General features: G+C 40.6%; 1 protein-coding gene across 22 annotated transcripts in view; it reads left to right on the plus strand.

Moving 5' to 3' along the window:
* The window catches only part of LRRFIP2 (LRR binding FLII interacting protein 2), a 197,413-nt gene that overhangs the window by 116,117 nt on the left and 66,277 nt on the right, over nt 1-15,019 (plus strand). The gene's annotated exons all lie outside the window — the stretch shown is intronic.

The following is a 15,019-nucleotide window of genomic DNA, read 5'->3' on the forward strand; positions in this document are numbered from 1 at the left end:
GGTAGATTCTTTACCACTGAGCCACCAGGTAAGCCCAGGAGAGATTGTTGTTATTAGCCTTAGTTACAAATGAGGAAACAGATGAAACTGAGCGATTAATGTCTGAAAGGTATCAAAACTGGGACTCAAACTCAGCTTTTGAAGCTGTTGTTCATTCTTCCAAATCATACTGCTTCTAGAAGAGCTGGGCTTTGGAGAGTTACAAGCATGGCTTTAAATTCTGGCTGTACTCATTGCTGGTTAAGCAATCTTGTTAAGTAACTACTGTGTACTTCAGTTTCCTCAACTGTAAAACGGGAATAATAGGGGCTTCCCAGGTGGCTCAGAGGTTAAAGCATCTGTCCACAATGCAGGAGACCTGGGTTCGATCCCTGGGTCGGGAAGATCCCCTGGAGAAGGAAATGGCAACCCATTCCAGTATTCTTGCCTGGAGAATCCCATGGACGGAGGAGCCTGGTGGGCTACAGTCCACAGGGTCGCAAAGAGTCGGACACGACTGAGCGACTTCACTTTCCTTTCCTATTATAGAACTGTTGTCACATTTAAATAGTGCATGTAAACTTTACCATGGTGTTAGAGTTGCAGTAGGCTATTTTGTTGCTTCTTAATAAGTTGAAATAGGAAGTAAGAAGTAAAATATTCTTTTGCAAAAAATTATTTAAGATAAGTACTCTAAACATGGTTGATCATCAGAATCTCTCAGGTTGCTTTTTCAGTATACAGATTACCAGGCCTTACCCCATACTTGCTAAATCTGAATCTGTGAGGATGAGCTTACAGGTTTGTATTTAAATGCACACACACACAGATACACATGCATGTGCACACATGCATACAGATACACAAACATACTCCTTCCTGGGCCAGTCATGGGAACCATGAAGCAAAGTACACAGAAGAACCCATCTGGGATGATCAGTTTTTTATACTTACAGGTTGTTTCCTCCCTGTACGTTATTACTTTGCTATGAAATAACTAAGTTTAATCCAGTTATTATATTTAAAGTTACAATAATTATTTTTATAAAAAGTTTAAGAGGCCACTATTCCTAGTTTTCATTTCTGTCTTCCGAACTCTGAACATGAATATTCCAACTCTAATAATCTGGTCAGCTTAAACCTGAAACTTAAAAGGACTAGTTTTTACTTTTAAGGTTCAAGACTTTATTTGCAAGAATGAATGCCTAAAGTGTGATGCGGTTGTTGTGAAACTTTAGAGGAAATAGGTTTAGTAGTCTTAATAATTCTTTCGTATATCCTTTGTGATTCTTTTTTCTCTTTCAAGTTTTAATAGCCAGTTCTCTATTGTCCATTCATACGTTGAACGGTTGGCATTCATAGATAGTCCCCAATTTTTATTTTCTCTGATAGGATCATCCTTACACACACACACACACACACACACACACACACGCAAATGCCTTGGGTTAGGAATAAAAACTAACAGAACCCTCGTAACAACTGAAAATGACAAATAGCTTAATTTTTTTTTAAAGTTTAATCTTAAGAGTTTAATTTGTCTTTCCTCACTTCAAATTGCTTTTTGAGGCAGATAGGGCATGCCATAAATAAACAAAAATAGCTTCTTTTTCCTCCTACTTACTTTCTTTCAAGTTTCCATGCATCTCAGTTGGCACCAAATCAGACAACTAGAGGGAAGGAGAAGAAAAGGAAAAAGGGGCATGATTGTGTTCTGCACACTGAATAATTTGCGTGCTAATATGCAGAACTGAGAGCGTTTTAAAAATTGTTATAAAATACTCATAAGATTGCCCACTGTAACCATTTTTAAGTGTGCAGTTCTGTGGGTTTAAATACAGTCACGTGTGCAACCGTCATCACCATCGATCTCCAGGATTCTTTTTATCTTGTAAAACCTGGATAGATTTTCGAAAATGTTGGAATGTTTGAAGACTTCTCTGTGAAGGAGGGGTATGGATGGATCTAGAAGTCCTGCCGTGCGGTGGTGGGTGTGTTGCTGCTCTCTTGGGAGGGCACGTCTCTCACGGCGCTCGTGAGAGCAGGTGTTAGGGGAGGTCCCAGCAGGTTCTCTGGGGTGTCAGAAGGCCCATCTGGATGCTTATAACCTTTCCTGCTTGTGTGACTTTGATTGTCCCACAGGTTTGGGGAAAATGCAGTTGGAGAGTTGCCTGTCAGTGAAAATTACCTAAAAGCACAGAGTGTATCAAACTGGGGACCCTTAGGCAGCTAGCCTCTGAAAGGGAGAAGGATGGGGAAGGATGAAAGCCAGTTATGCCGCCTTACCACAGTCAGTTTCGTGAGTGTTACAGTGAGTGTTTCTGAGAAGTAGAAGGGTCTTGAAGGGTCTGCAGGCAGTCTGATTATGGCATCACTGAAGCTTGGAATATTACTCCTTTCCTTGTTGTAGAGCTGAAATGATGAAGAAAACATGTTTTCTGCACTTCCCTTCAAATGAAAGTCATCAGAATGTTGCTTATTTTTGAACCTGATGATCTGAAAATCTTTCTGGTTCTAAAATTCTGTGATTTCTTTTGAGATTCAGGACCCCCTCAAAATTCATACTCATCTTGCACAATTCTCTTAAATCTAAATAATCATTGACAGTGACTTACCTGGCGGTCCAGTGGCTAAGACTCTGCACTCCCAATGCAGGGGGCCTGGGTTCCATCCCTAGTCAGGGAACTAGATCCCATATGCCGCAGCCAAGTGTTCACACGTGCTGCAACTTAAAAAAAAAAGATCCTACAAGCACAACAAAGGTCAAAGATCCGTCATGCCACAACTGAGACCCGACATAGCCAAAAGAAAATAAATTAAAAAGCAGAATCAATGACAAGCATAGAAACTGATCTTTTATAGGAGTTAGAGAGACTGTCATGTTGAGCAGAGTCTGCATGTAAACATATTCTGTGTGCACACCCATTTGTAATACTGAGGATAAAAGGAAGCTCTATGGCTGTTTACCATTTGTCACTGCTAGAACGTTCGGATTTCATTTTTTTTTTTTAACACTAGCTTTATTGAGATATAATTCACATAACATGTAATTCATTTGAAGCATACCATTCAATGGTTTTTACATGACTAATTTTTTTTAGTCATGGTCAAATTTAGGCTGTGGTCAAAATATGTGTAACCATCACCACTGTCTATTTCAAAAATCTTTTCATCACCCCAGACAGAAGTTCTGTAACCATTAAGCAATAAGTCCTTTGCCCCCTCTTTCAGCCCCTGGTAACCTCTAATTTACTTTATGTCCCTATGAATTTGTCTAATTCTAGATATTTCATATAATTGGAATTATACAATATTTGTCCTCTTGTTTCTGGCTTAATGCCTTAGCGTAATGTCTTCAAGATTCATCCATGTTGTAGCAAGTGTCAGAACTTCATTCCTCTTTTTCTTCCATTTTAAAGAACTTAATTCCTTCTTTTATGGATAAATGATAGTCCATCGTATGTACGTATTGCATTTTCTTTATCCATTTATCTGTTGATGGACAGTTGGTTGGATTTTATTATTTTGCTGCCTAAAATGGTAGATTCCAGCCATCTAGTAATGAGAACCAGAAATTTGATTATGGATTAGCAGCCTGAGAAGAAGGATACAAAGGGAAGAACTGTGCTTAGTTTAAAAAATACTGTCCAGTATTACTGTTTTATGGAATAACAGCCACGATAGCTTGATAGAGCTAATGATTTCCTCATAGTTATTTTGCTGTTTTGTTCTAGTCATCTGTTCATTTTTAGGCAGTGTTGAATTAAGGATGAAAAACTTTTGTCAAGGATAGCAGTTTTTTAAAATGCAAAGAATTTCCATAATCAATAATGATTATGGGTATTAGTACCATTTTTCATTTAAGAATAAAGTGGGTTTTTTTAGAAACATGAATTTTGAATGTCATTCATTTAGTAAATGTTTATTGGGCATCTACTCTCATAGGTGCTGTGTTAGGTAAGGACATGGGATGGACAGGTCTAATGTGGTCATTTCCCTTGTAGAGCTTAGATGCTAGAGGAAAAAATTGACCCTAAAATTAATGTCTACATTTAATATTGTAATTTCTGTCTTGAAAGCTGTGGTTGTCAGTGTATGTTACAACCAGTGGCATTCTTAAAATTTAGCAAACGTAATAATATATTTATTTACAGCCATGCTAAGTGCTTTGAGTGAACAGTAAATGATTTTATTGAAGAGTGTGATGGGAGACTTGACATGTTTAATGGCTTTGTGAAGGCTTCCCTGAGGAAGTGCCCTTTCAGTTGAGTTTTGAAGGAGGAGTGGAATGATTTAGGAGGAGCTGTCAGATTCCAGGAAGAGCTTTACCGTCAGTGGGAAGAACATGGGACAAGCTTCTGAGGCCAAAAGATATGGAGAATTCAAGGAATAGCACCAGCTGACTTTTGCTGAGCTCTAATTATGTACCAGGCACTTTTCTGAGCCCTTTAAACAGACTTAATCCTCTTGATAACTCTGTGGGGTGGTCTGCTGTTCTCATTTTATCCATGGTGAATCCAGGGCATGGAGAAGTGAGGTAACTTGCTCAAGGTCACATAGCTAGAAAGGGGTCAGGCTGATAAGTGTACTTGGGCTCCTACACTCTTAATTGTTGTGCCTCCAGGATAGCAGTGTTAACCCTGACATGGACAGCAAGGAGGAGAGTAGCTGGAGAGGCAGGAGCCAGATCATGTAGGCTGGTGGCCTTCAACAGCGAGTGACTTTGTCCCACAGAAGACAGTGGGCAACGTATGAGGATGTTTTTGCCTGTCACTACTGGCATTTGTGGGGAGAGGTCAGGGATATTGCTGAAAATGCCACAGTGCACAGGACAGCTCCCCGCCAAGAAAGAATTCTCTGGTTCAAATGTCAGTAAGGCTTAGGTTGAGAACCTAATATGATTTTGGTCTGCATTCTAAAGAGGAAAGGGGAAAAATGAAGGATTTTGTGTAGGGGTATGACGTGATCAGATTTGTGCCTTCAAAAGATGACTTTCCTGTGGGTTGGAGATGCTATTATTAATAATACCAGAAAGAGACCGTAGTGGTTGCAGGGAGGTGAGTCATGAGAGCCAGCGGTGGCCGGGCCTAAAGTGACGACTGTGGGGATGAGGGGAGATGGTTGGAATGGAAACAGAGAAGATGCTTAGTGGCAGTGGTTGGGTAGGGCGGGGGACTTGGGGTTGTGCATCCGGTCGGATGGTAGTCAACATTACTGTGTGGAGGACGTTTGCAGAGGGAAGACCATAAATTTATGTTAGGCTGTGTGGAATTTAATGTGTCTGTGGAGATTTTGAAGAAGCAGTTTGGGGGTTTGGGTCAGGAGCTCAAAGGAGGGGTCTGGGCTCTACATACACATCTGAGACTTGTGCACATGTAGAAAGTGATTGAAATCATGAGCTGTGGATGAGATTGTCTAGAGAGAAAGTGTAGAGTTGAGGGTAGTCACTCCTCGGGCCGAGCCCTAAAGAACTCCGGGTCATATCTCGAGTCTTCCTGATGGTGACACTTTCTTTGATCATCCTTTTGTGTTTGGTTCAGATTGTTCTGTCCCAGTTGGATTTGTCTGAAAAGTTAACTCCACAGAAGGCAGAATTACTCTTCTTTAATACACTCAGTGGTGGTACACAAAATTTATAAAAGATTATGAAATATGAGTTAACTTTTCAGAGCTATGAAAAATGAATGCTTTTCTTTCCATTTCTGCCCAGTTAAGGGTTTTCTTAAAAAATTCTGCCGCTTTGTAGTCACTGGTTTTTTGCTTTACTTTTTGCTGTGCTGGGTCTTGGTTGCTGCCCAGGCTTTCTCTGATGGTGGGGCGCACGGGCTGCTCACTGCTGTGGCTCCTCTGGTTGCAGAGCACGGGCTCTAGGTGCACGGGCTTCAGCAGCCGTGGTGCTCACAGGGTTAGTGGCTCTGCGGCCTGTGGGATCTTCCCAGACCAGGGATGGAACTCATTTCCTCTACATTGGCAGGCAGAATCTTTAACCACCAGGGAAGTCCTGTACTTAATGTTTTTATTCAACAAATGCTTTGAAAGAGTTGTCACTTTTAGTCATTTAGGAATCTTTCCAGTGGCATTAGTGCATGAATGCATCTGTCTTCATTTTTTTCCTCATTGACCCACTGAAATGAAGGCAAAGGGAGGGGCCGATGTGATTGGGGCAGCCCTCCCCCTGCAATCCAGAGCCCTGGCTCTGTGATGGCCAACGTTCCTCTTCATGTCTCACTGTTCCTGGAGTTATCCCTCTAACCAGAATTAAGGGAGGATTACTGGGCGTGAAGTTTTGTGCCAATATGACTAAAATATGTTTGGTATAAAATTCATTGTCATTATCTTCACCATTCCTGTGACTTATAGGCATTTGGAGAAGAAATTCAGATAGCACAGTATCATCGTCCTAAATATAAAATCATTACTAGCAACCCCCACCCCCAGCCCCCAAGACATACACAGAGTATTTCTGCTGGGACTGTGAATCACATTTTCCTTTGGCAAGACATGTCATTGCTGAGCCAAAGTTTCAGCTTTCCTGTGCTATCCATTTATTAGATTGTATTCAAACCTCAGTAATAAAGTTTGTAATCTTAAATTTCTTCTCTCATTCTGAAAGAATATTTTGCCGTCAGAAGATTTCTGAATAAAAGGAAGATACAGTTGTTAGACATCAGAAGAAAATGGATTAAAATTCCTTAGATTTTATCTAATATTGTTGTTTATGCCCAGGAAAGTTTATATAGTTGGTTTTCAACTACCAAACGCTTTGAAAAAAAAAAGTTGATACTGTAAGATCAAATTAAGAAAAATGGTACCCAAGATTTTCTACTAAAGGGAAGTTGCTAGGAAGTTGAGTAATGGTTTTTATTTGTTAATTTGGAAACCATAGCAACACAATAAATATTATGTCTCAGCTTGTCTTTCAGTGTTCTTTTGGCATGAGTGTCATGGAAGAATAAACAAAATTAAACATAGTAAACTCTTGAGACCTAGCTACCTGAATTAGTCATTTTCCTTGACAGTTTCACTTTGTATAATTTTCTATTTCAGATTTCTTGAAATTAAAGCATTGTCTGTAAAGGCCTAAATAACTCAGATGGTAAAGAATCTACCTGCAATGCAGGAGACCCAGGTTTGATCCCTGGATCAGGAAGATCCCCTGGAGAAGGAAATGGTAGCCCACTCCAATATTCTTGCCTGGGAAATCCCATGGACAGAGAAGCTTGGCGGGCTTCCTGGGGTCGCAAAGAGTTGGACATAGCTGAGGGACAAACACATACCTTATGTTTCTTTCTCATGCCAGTTGCGTGGATTTTGTATTATGGATGTATATGCAGGCTGGCAATTCCGCATTTGGTTCCATTCAGTGTATTTATGTCTAATCATGAAATTTGAATTTGCCTCCCTTTAAAACTGTCCCATATGATAGTGGGACAGAAGTTTCAAAAGCTAGCGGTTTCTGTTCTTTTAAAGGCATTTGAGTGTGTTTTCATGTTCTGTTCTTTTTGAAAAAGGTTGAATGCAGAAAGGTTTTAGTAATAGTGTAAGTATCCTTTTGGGACAGTTATTTCAGACCTTTTCCTAAAAAGGTAAGAAGGAAGGGAAAAGACATTGTAAACCAAGTTTAGGGCCCTTTTTATTTCATCCCTAGTCATAGTTCCGCTTCCCTTACCCCAACAGGGAGCCACTGTAGTAGAATCTTGAGGTGGCCTTCCTGCTCCTCTTCTAAAAGTTCTAACACGTATCATTATAAACAGTATTACTTTATGGGTTTCTGTGTCACTTTCTAAGCGTTCTCAGGCATGGGGGTGTGAAACAGCTAGAACATGGGGGAAATTGCCAGAATAACAGCTTGGTTTAGCTGAAGAGAGGTTGGGGGGAGTGGGAGCTAATGTTGGAGAGGCCAGAGGGGCTGATCAGGATGGGATTTGTGTGCTGAGGAGTTTACATTTTATTTGGGCAGCTGAGGGGAGCCACTGAAGGGTAAAACCTTTTCCAGAGTTAGCCACCATGTAGAGTGACTGGTAGGGAGAAAATGAGTTAGGAGGCTTTGTTGTCATCTTGGGAGAGCCTGAATTCAGGCAGTGACAGTGGGAAAAGAGAGGGAAATTTGGATTGGAGAAATGGTAGAGAGAGAATCTTGATGGAGTAGATAGTTGAGATATAGTAGATAGTCAATATAGAGATGTAGTAGGTAGTTGAGATATAGTGACTGGGTGTGGATGGAGGCTAAAAACAGAGGAGCCTTATGGTGATCCTTTGTTTCAGTTTTGGGGGTAATGGGAGCACTGATGGGGATATAAAGAGGAAGAGGGACTTTAAGGGAAAGATAATAAATTCCGTTTGCGATGCTTGAATCTGAGGTTCCAGTGGGACAGCCAATTGGGTCAGGACTGAGAGAGAAAAGTCTGTTGGATGCAGAGATTTGCAGACTCTCACTATCACCCAGGGAGAGAACTTAGGGTGGACATACGGTGAAGAGAGTGAGATGAAGTCTGGAAGCTTTGGTTACATTAAAGGTCGGACTCTGAAGAAGGCAGATCAGGGAGTTGAGGAAAATCAGGGGAGAGTAGCATTGCAGAAAGCCCAGAGAGGAGTGTTTTAGAAGGAGCAGAGTGGCAGTGATATGGGAAATCCAGAAAGGACAAGCAAGATAAGAAGAAAAAAATTCTACTGGGTTTGGTAGTCAGAGGTCATGAGTGACTTTGGCATGAGCAGTTTCTCTGAAATGATTTGGGCAGAAGCCAGAAAGCAGTCATTTGAAGAGAGTGAGTAGGGAGGTGAGAGAATAGAAGATGAGAGACAAGAGAAGATGAGACAGAGTCGATCCAGGATGGGATGGTTTGTCTGTTGGCCGCACAGCTTATGGGCTCTCAGTTCCCCAACCAGGGACTAAACCGGGGCCATGGCAGTGAAAGCCCTTTGTTAAAGATAGGAGAGACTTTTAACCTACTTAGGATAAGAAGGACAACAACAGAGGGAGAGAGTACAGGCAGGAGAAAGATCAGATAGTTGAGGCAAGGTCCCAGGGGAGGGTGGAGTTCACATCATAGTAGGGTGGGTGTGTGTGTCTCTGTATATAGACACGTCCATCTATGTTTTATATGTATATTGTTATATAACTTTACATGTCTATACATATATTTACCTTGTTATATAGCTGTATAGTAAACTCCTGCCTTTGACTCTTAGGATGATGGATTCAAACTGTTTTTTTAAATGAACATAACTTTGTTCCCCCTAGAATAGTTTACAGTGAAATTTGACACGGGGGTTATATTCCAAGGAAGCAGGGCACTGTCCATTGGATGGGCTAGATCCTGCTTTACTTGTAGACCCACAAGATAGATACTTAGAATAGGATTGGCCTTGGTTGAGTTTCTGATTTGGGATGCCAGTGGGAGCCACACTGAGCTTATTTTAGCCCCTTTGCCTGTGTTTATTTGACTAAGCAGTAACAGAATCCAAATTTAAAATTGTAACAGTGTAAGGATTCTTTTGGATATTGGTGAATTTAGTTACTTCAGTCTCAGTCATGTCCGATTCTTTGCGACCCCGTGGACTGCAGCACGCCAGGCTTCCTTGTCCATCTCCAACTCCCGAAGCTTGCTCAGACTCATGTCCATTGAGTCAGTGATGCCATCCAACCATCTCATCCTCTCTCGTCCCCTTCTCCTCCTGCCTTCAGTCTTTCCCAGCATCAGGGTCTTTTCCAATGAGTCAGTTCTTGGTGAATTTAACAGTGTGTAATATGGAATAGCAGGGATAGAAGGAGAGTGGGAATGGAGAAAGTGAAGTTAGAATTAGTATCATAGATGAAAGTGGTAAGGGCCTGCTTGGAAGGAAAATTAAAGGTTGGATTCAAGGGATAGTGTAAAGAAAGTTTGATTAAGAAGTAGGAATCCCTGAGGCTGAGTTTTCAACAAGGGTTCCACTTCTGGAGATTGAAAAACAGGGAAGCATAGAGTATTCATGGGGATGAGGTTGCTTTTATCCACTCTTAGTGCATGACAAGAGATCCACCAAACAGAAATGTAGGCCTTGATTTTGGTCAGAGCCCGAGATGTAAGATTTGAGTCATTCCCGTTGGTTGATAATTGAAAATGGAGAGTAAAAGGAGAGGAAAGGCTGTGTGTAACAGAAGATTGACTACGTTTGGTGTAAAGTCCTGGTCAAAGTAAAAAGAGAACCAGAATAGTACATTTTCACAGAAAAGAGTCTGTGCTGAATTGAAAATCATAGGATAATTCCTCCAAAGTAAACTTTTATTATTTGCCTAAGGATATGTTCTTATACTTGGGGTATAAAGATATACATTGTGGCAACACAGTTAAGAGCATGAACTGGAATCAGATTCTTAGGATCTGGATCTCAGTTCCAGTACTTGCTGGCCAGGGGACATTAAGCCAATTACTTCATCTTTCTTTACATCAAGGGGTTACTTTGTGAATTAAAGGTAAATAACCATCTAGCTTTGCTAAGTGCCCAAATGATGGTGGTAATATTAATGTGAAGACTCATCTTTTCTGTCATCTTGAAAGTTTGAGTTTTGATTCTATGAAGATCATTCTCAAAGCACTGTTCAGTTTTATAAATATTAAGAGCAAAGGTAAGGGTCCCCCCTTTACAGAATTAGTACATTTTGAATTGGGTCCTGATATATTGCCAGAGCTTGATCGTTACTCCTCGACTGTCTTCCTTGGAATGATCTTCATGTTTAGAAACCTGGTCCGGTGCTTACTAGATAGATTTATAGGTAATTTCTGAACCTGAATTTCCAGTTCCTGAATTTTCCTATTAACCTTAAAAGTTTGGGTCATATCAGCCTAAAGACCATACAGATACTTCAATGATTTAGGCTCCTGAATACTTCTGATTTCACTCATGTCTTATGCTAACTTTTAAATTAACTAACCTTTTTTTGTAGTAAAATAAACATAACATGAAGTCAATCATTTTGATCATCTTCAAGTGTACAATTTAGTGGCGTTAAGTACATTTAAACTGCTGTGCAGTCATGACCACTGCCCATCCTCAGAATTTTTTCAGCATCCTTAGTGAAACTCTGTACCCGTTAAAATAACAACTCCCATCCCCTCCTTCCCACACTGGATACCACGGTTCTACTTTCCATCCCTGTGGTATTTGACTATTTTAGGAACCTGAGATAAGTAGAAGCATTTAATATTTGTCCTTTTGTGTCTGGCTTATTTCACTCAACAGTGTCTTCAAAATTCATCACAGTTGTTGCATATAGTCAGAGCTTTAAAGGATACGTAATATTCCATTGTATGGAAAATGTATGTACATTTTCTTTATCCATTCATCTGCCGGTGGACATTTGGGTTGTTTAAACCTTTGGCGCTTAAGAGTAATATTGCTATGAACATTTGGTGTGTGAATATCTCTTTTGAGTCTTTACTTTCAGTTCTTTTGTGTATGTACCCAGAGGTGGAATTATTGGGTCAAGTGGTGATTCTGTTTCATTTTATTAACCAACCTTTGTTTTGAACTTAGTTCAGTCCTTGTGGTCCTTTATTGCTTTATCTTCTTTATTTTGTATCTGTGCGAGTGGGTTAAAACTAAGCTGTGGTAGCTCTTTGACACAATTGTATCCTGAGGGGAAGGTGCTGGTGTTGCTACTTTGAAGTGTGGTTTGTGTACCTATAATTTGACTGTTTAAACATATATCAGTATATCTAGTATTACGGCTAAAAGTCTAGAAAGCTTATTATTTAGTGATTTTTAAAAAAATTTTGAATGAGACTTGAAATTTCTAATCCAGTTCTGAGAATATAAAGAAATACTGTTGTAAACAAACAAACACGAAATTAACATATGATACAGTATTATTTTAGCTTCCCTGGTGGCTCAGACGGTAAAGCGTCTGCCTGCAGTGCGGGAGACCTGGGTTTGATCCCTGGGCCCAGTTCGATCCCTGAGTTGGGAAGATCTCCTGGAGAAGGAGATGGCAACCCACTCCAGTACTCTTGCCTGGAAAATTCCATGGACTGAGGAGCCTGGTAGGCTACAGTCCATGGGATCGCAAAGAGTCGGACACGACTGAGTGACTTTCACTTCACTTCACAGTATTATTAACTAAAGTACAGGTTTTATTCAAATCTTACACAATTTTATGCTAGGATCTATTATTTGTTTTCATACCTTATTTAAAATTTCACATTATATTTGCATTGAGCTGCATTAGCTGCATGCAGCAAATTCTGATAAATTCTCTTTTCATTTTTATTCTGTTACACATATTTTCTAACTTTATTTGTTATGACTTCTTATACACACTCATCATTTAAGTGGACATTTAATTTCCGTATACATGGGTTTTTTAAAGTATCTTTGACATTAAGCTCTCATTTTGATACTAATTTCTCATTTAAATGCTTTCTTTGCAGTCAAGCTCTGTGTTTTTCCAGTCTTGTAACTTTATTGAGGCTTTCAGTGGCTATAAGTCAAAGATCTCTCTTGGTAAATGTCATATTGCACTTGGAAATATGGGGGTTAATTTCAAATGTTTTTGATATTGATTTCTAACATAATTCCACAATGTTAAGAGAACAAACTCTGTATGATTTCAGTGCCTTCAGACCAGGAAATTTTTGCACCTTGCTTTATGTCCCTGGATATGTTCCAGTGTCTCCTGGTTCATAATCTGTGGGAATTTGAATAGAATTTGTATCCTGCTGTTGTGTGAAAATCGTATAAATCCTAATTATGTTGGATTGGTTCACAGTGCTTTTCAGGTCTATTATATCTTTCTACTTTTCTATGTATTTTATTAATTTTTGAGAATTTGATTTTGAAACTCCAACTAAAAATCTTAATTTATCTACTTAAAATGCTTATAAAATATAGTGGAACTATATGTAATTTTGTTCTGTGTTTTCCAAGTCTCCTATAAATGTGTTATCATACTTTCATAATTAAAAAAAAAAAGAGTTAAAATGTGTCAGTGTAAGAATAGAGTGCACCTCTTGTCTTACCAGATTGGAGTGACTGCTGGCCCCTTGCTGTTCCTGCTATCAGAAACCTGGGAGCAATGTATAAGAAAGAAACAGATAAAGTAGTTTTGAAACCTCTTTATCTTCTTAAAGCTTGCTGTATTTAATACTATCTCCAAGGGAGGTAACATCCGAGTTTTGCTTAGAGTTGCCTAAGTAGCAAAGAGAAGGGTGTGTTTGTGGCTCTGAAGCCCGTGGTCTTTCTGTTGCACAGCAGTTAGGTCCCTTCCCTTTTGTTGTGCAAGAGAATTTATTAGAGAATAAATTTCAATTACCTGTACTTCTGTTTGGTTAGAGAACTCCCATTTTAGAATAGATTGTGCAGAATTGGCCACAGATATCAGAAGGATTAAATCGGCATTCTCGATAAATTTCTAAGGGAGGCTGCAAGTGTAGATGTATTTATTATGTGCTGAAGCATAATTTAGCCTTTAAGTCTTTTTTTGTAAAATACACGTTCTGGTAAGAACGTGGTGATCATTCATAGAGGGGGAAAGAAGGTGGAGAGTGTAGGTGTATTTCTAAGTTAACTGCGTGTGTATTTGGCCACGCTGGGTCACTTCGTTGCTGTGAGTGGCCGTCCTCTAGCTGCAGTGAGCCAGCGCCCCTCTTCGTTACGGTATGAGGGCTCCCACTGCAGAGGCTTCTCTTGTTGTGGAGCATCAGCTCTAGGCGGGCAGCCTTCAGTAGTAGTGGTGCATGGGTTTAGTTTCCCCGCAGCTTATGGAATCTTCCCTGACCAGGGACTGAACCCATGTCCCCTGCATTGCCAGGTGAGTTCCTATCCACTGGACCACCAGGGAAGTCTGAGTGTAGGTGTTTTAAAGATAGAGGCCATTGGAAAATTCATGTGAGAAAACTAATTGCTCTGGTGATGACGGTGTGAGAGCTTAAGGATGGTAGATTGCAATTCACTTTGCAGGGTTTTTGCTATTAAAACACGTGTAAAACTGACTAGGAAAATGCCAAAATTGAGATTGAATAAGTAGTAACTCTTACACTGTCTATGCTTCTTAGCAGCCTTCTGTGACCTTGCCTGGCAAAACCCGTTGCCCCTTCCTGCAGGTGTCCTCCTTCTAAGCAGTGTGTTTGTCTCTCTCAGCTAGACTGTGAAGTCTTTGGGCAGAAATGGCATGTCCTGCTCTTTACTTTTTGCACTCAGTGTGGTGCTTACATACAGTAGATCCTTCTAAACCTTGCCTGAGTCTCTTCTTAGTGTGAGTGTGCCTGCGGGCTTAATTGCTCAGTTGTGTCCAACTCTTTGTGACCCCGTGTACGTAGCCTGCCAGGCTCCTCTGTCCGTAGGATTTCCCAGGCTAGAATACTGAAGTATTCTTGCCCCCACTCCAGGGGATCTTCCTGACCCAAGGATGGAACCCACGCCTCTTGTGTCTCCTGCATTGGCAGGTGGATTCTTTACTGTTGTGCCAGCTGGGAAGCCCTCCTACTGTGAGACTTGGGCACAAATATCATCAGAACAAGAGAAGCAGCAGCTACTGTCCTTATCAGAGGAGGGATCTGAATCAGAGTTACAATGCGGCCAAGAACCCAGGAAACCACTCCCAGAGAAACGGCAGAGATTTTTTAGTTTCATGTGGTACATCAGGCTGTTTTGTTGCCTCATTTCCTTGACACACTGGCCCATGGCCTGGAAATGTCTTGTTTGTTTGGCAGACACCGAGGCATAGGGGCGACAGAGCATGTAATTTTAATACCATATAATACGTTTAACACAGTGTCATAAGTCACAGTAGGGGCGTGTGCATAGGACATTACTCTGTGACAGAGGGGCTGGAGGAACTCTTAATAGAAAGTAATGTGGTCGCTGAATGAGAGAGAAGGGAGAATACGTCCTGCCAGCAAACAGTCTGTGAAGAGAGGCTGAACCTCCCAGCCCAGGAGATGGGGTCCAGGAATGGAGGGGGGTGGATGCAGCTGGTGAAGCTGGGGCCAACTGGGGGAAAAAAGGCAGAGAACTGACTGGGAGAAACTTTATCTCTGTTTTTGCTCTTCGTCTCCTGTCTTCT

Source organism: Bubalus kerabau, chromosome 20 (assembly GCF_029407905.1).
Source record: "Bubalus kerabau isolate K-KA32 ecotype Philippines breed swamp buffalo chromosome 20, PCC_UOA_SB_1v2, whole genome shotgun sequence".
Classification (NCBI taxonomy): domain Eukaryota; kingdom Metazoa; phylum Chordata; class Mammalia; order Artiodactyla; family Bovidae; genus Bubalus; species Bubalus kerabau.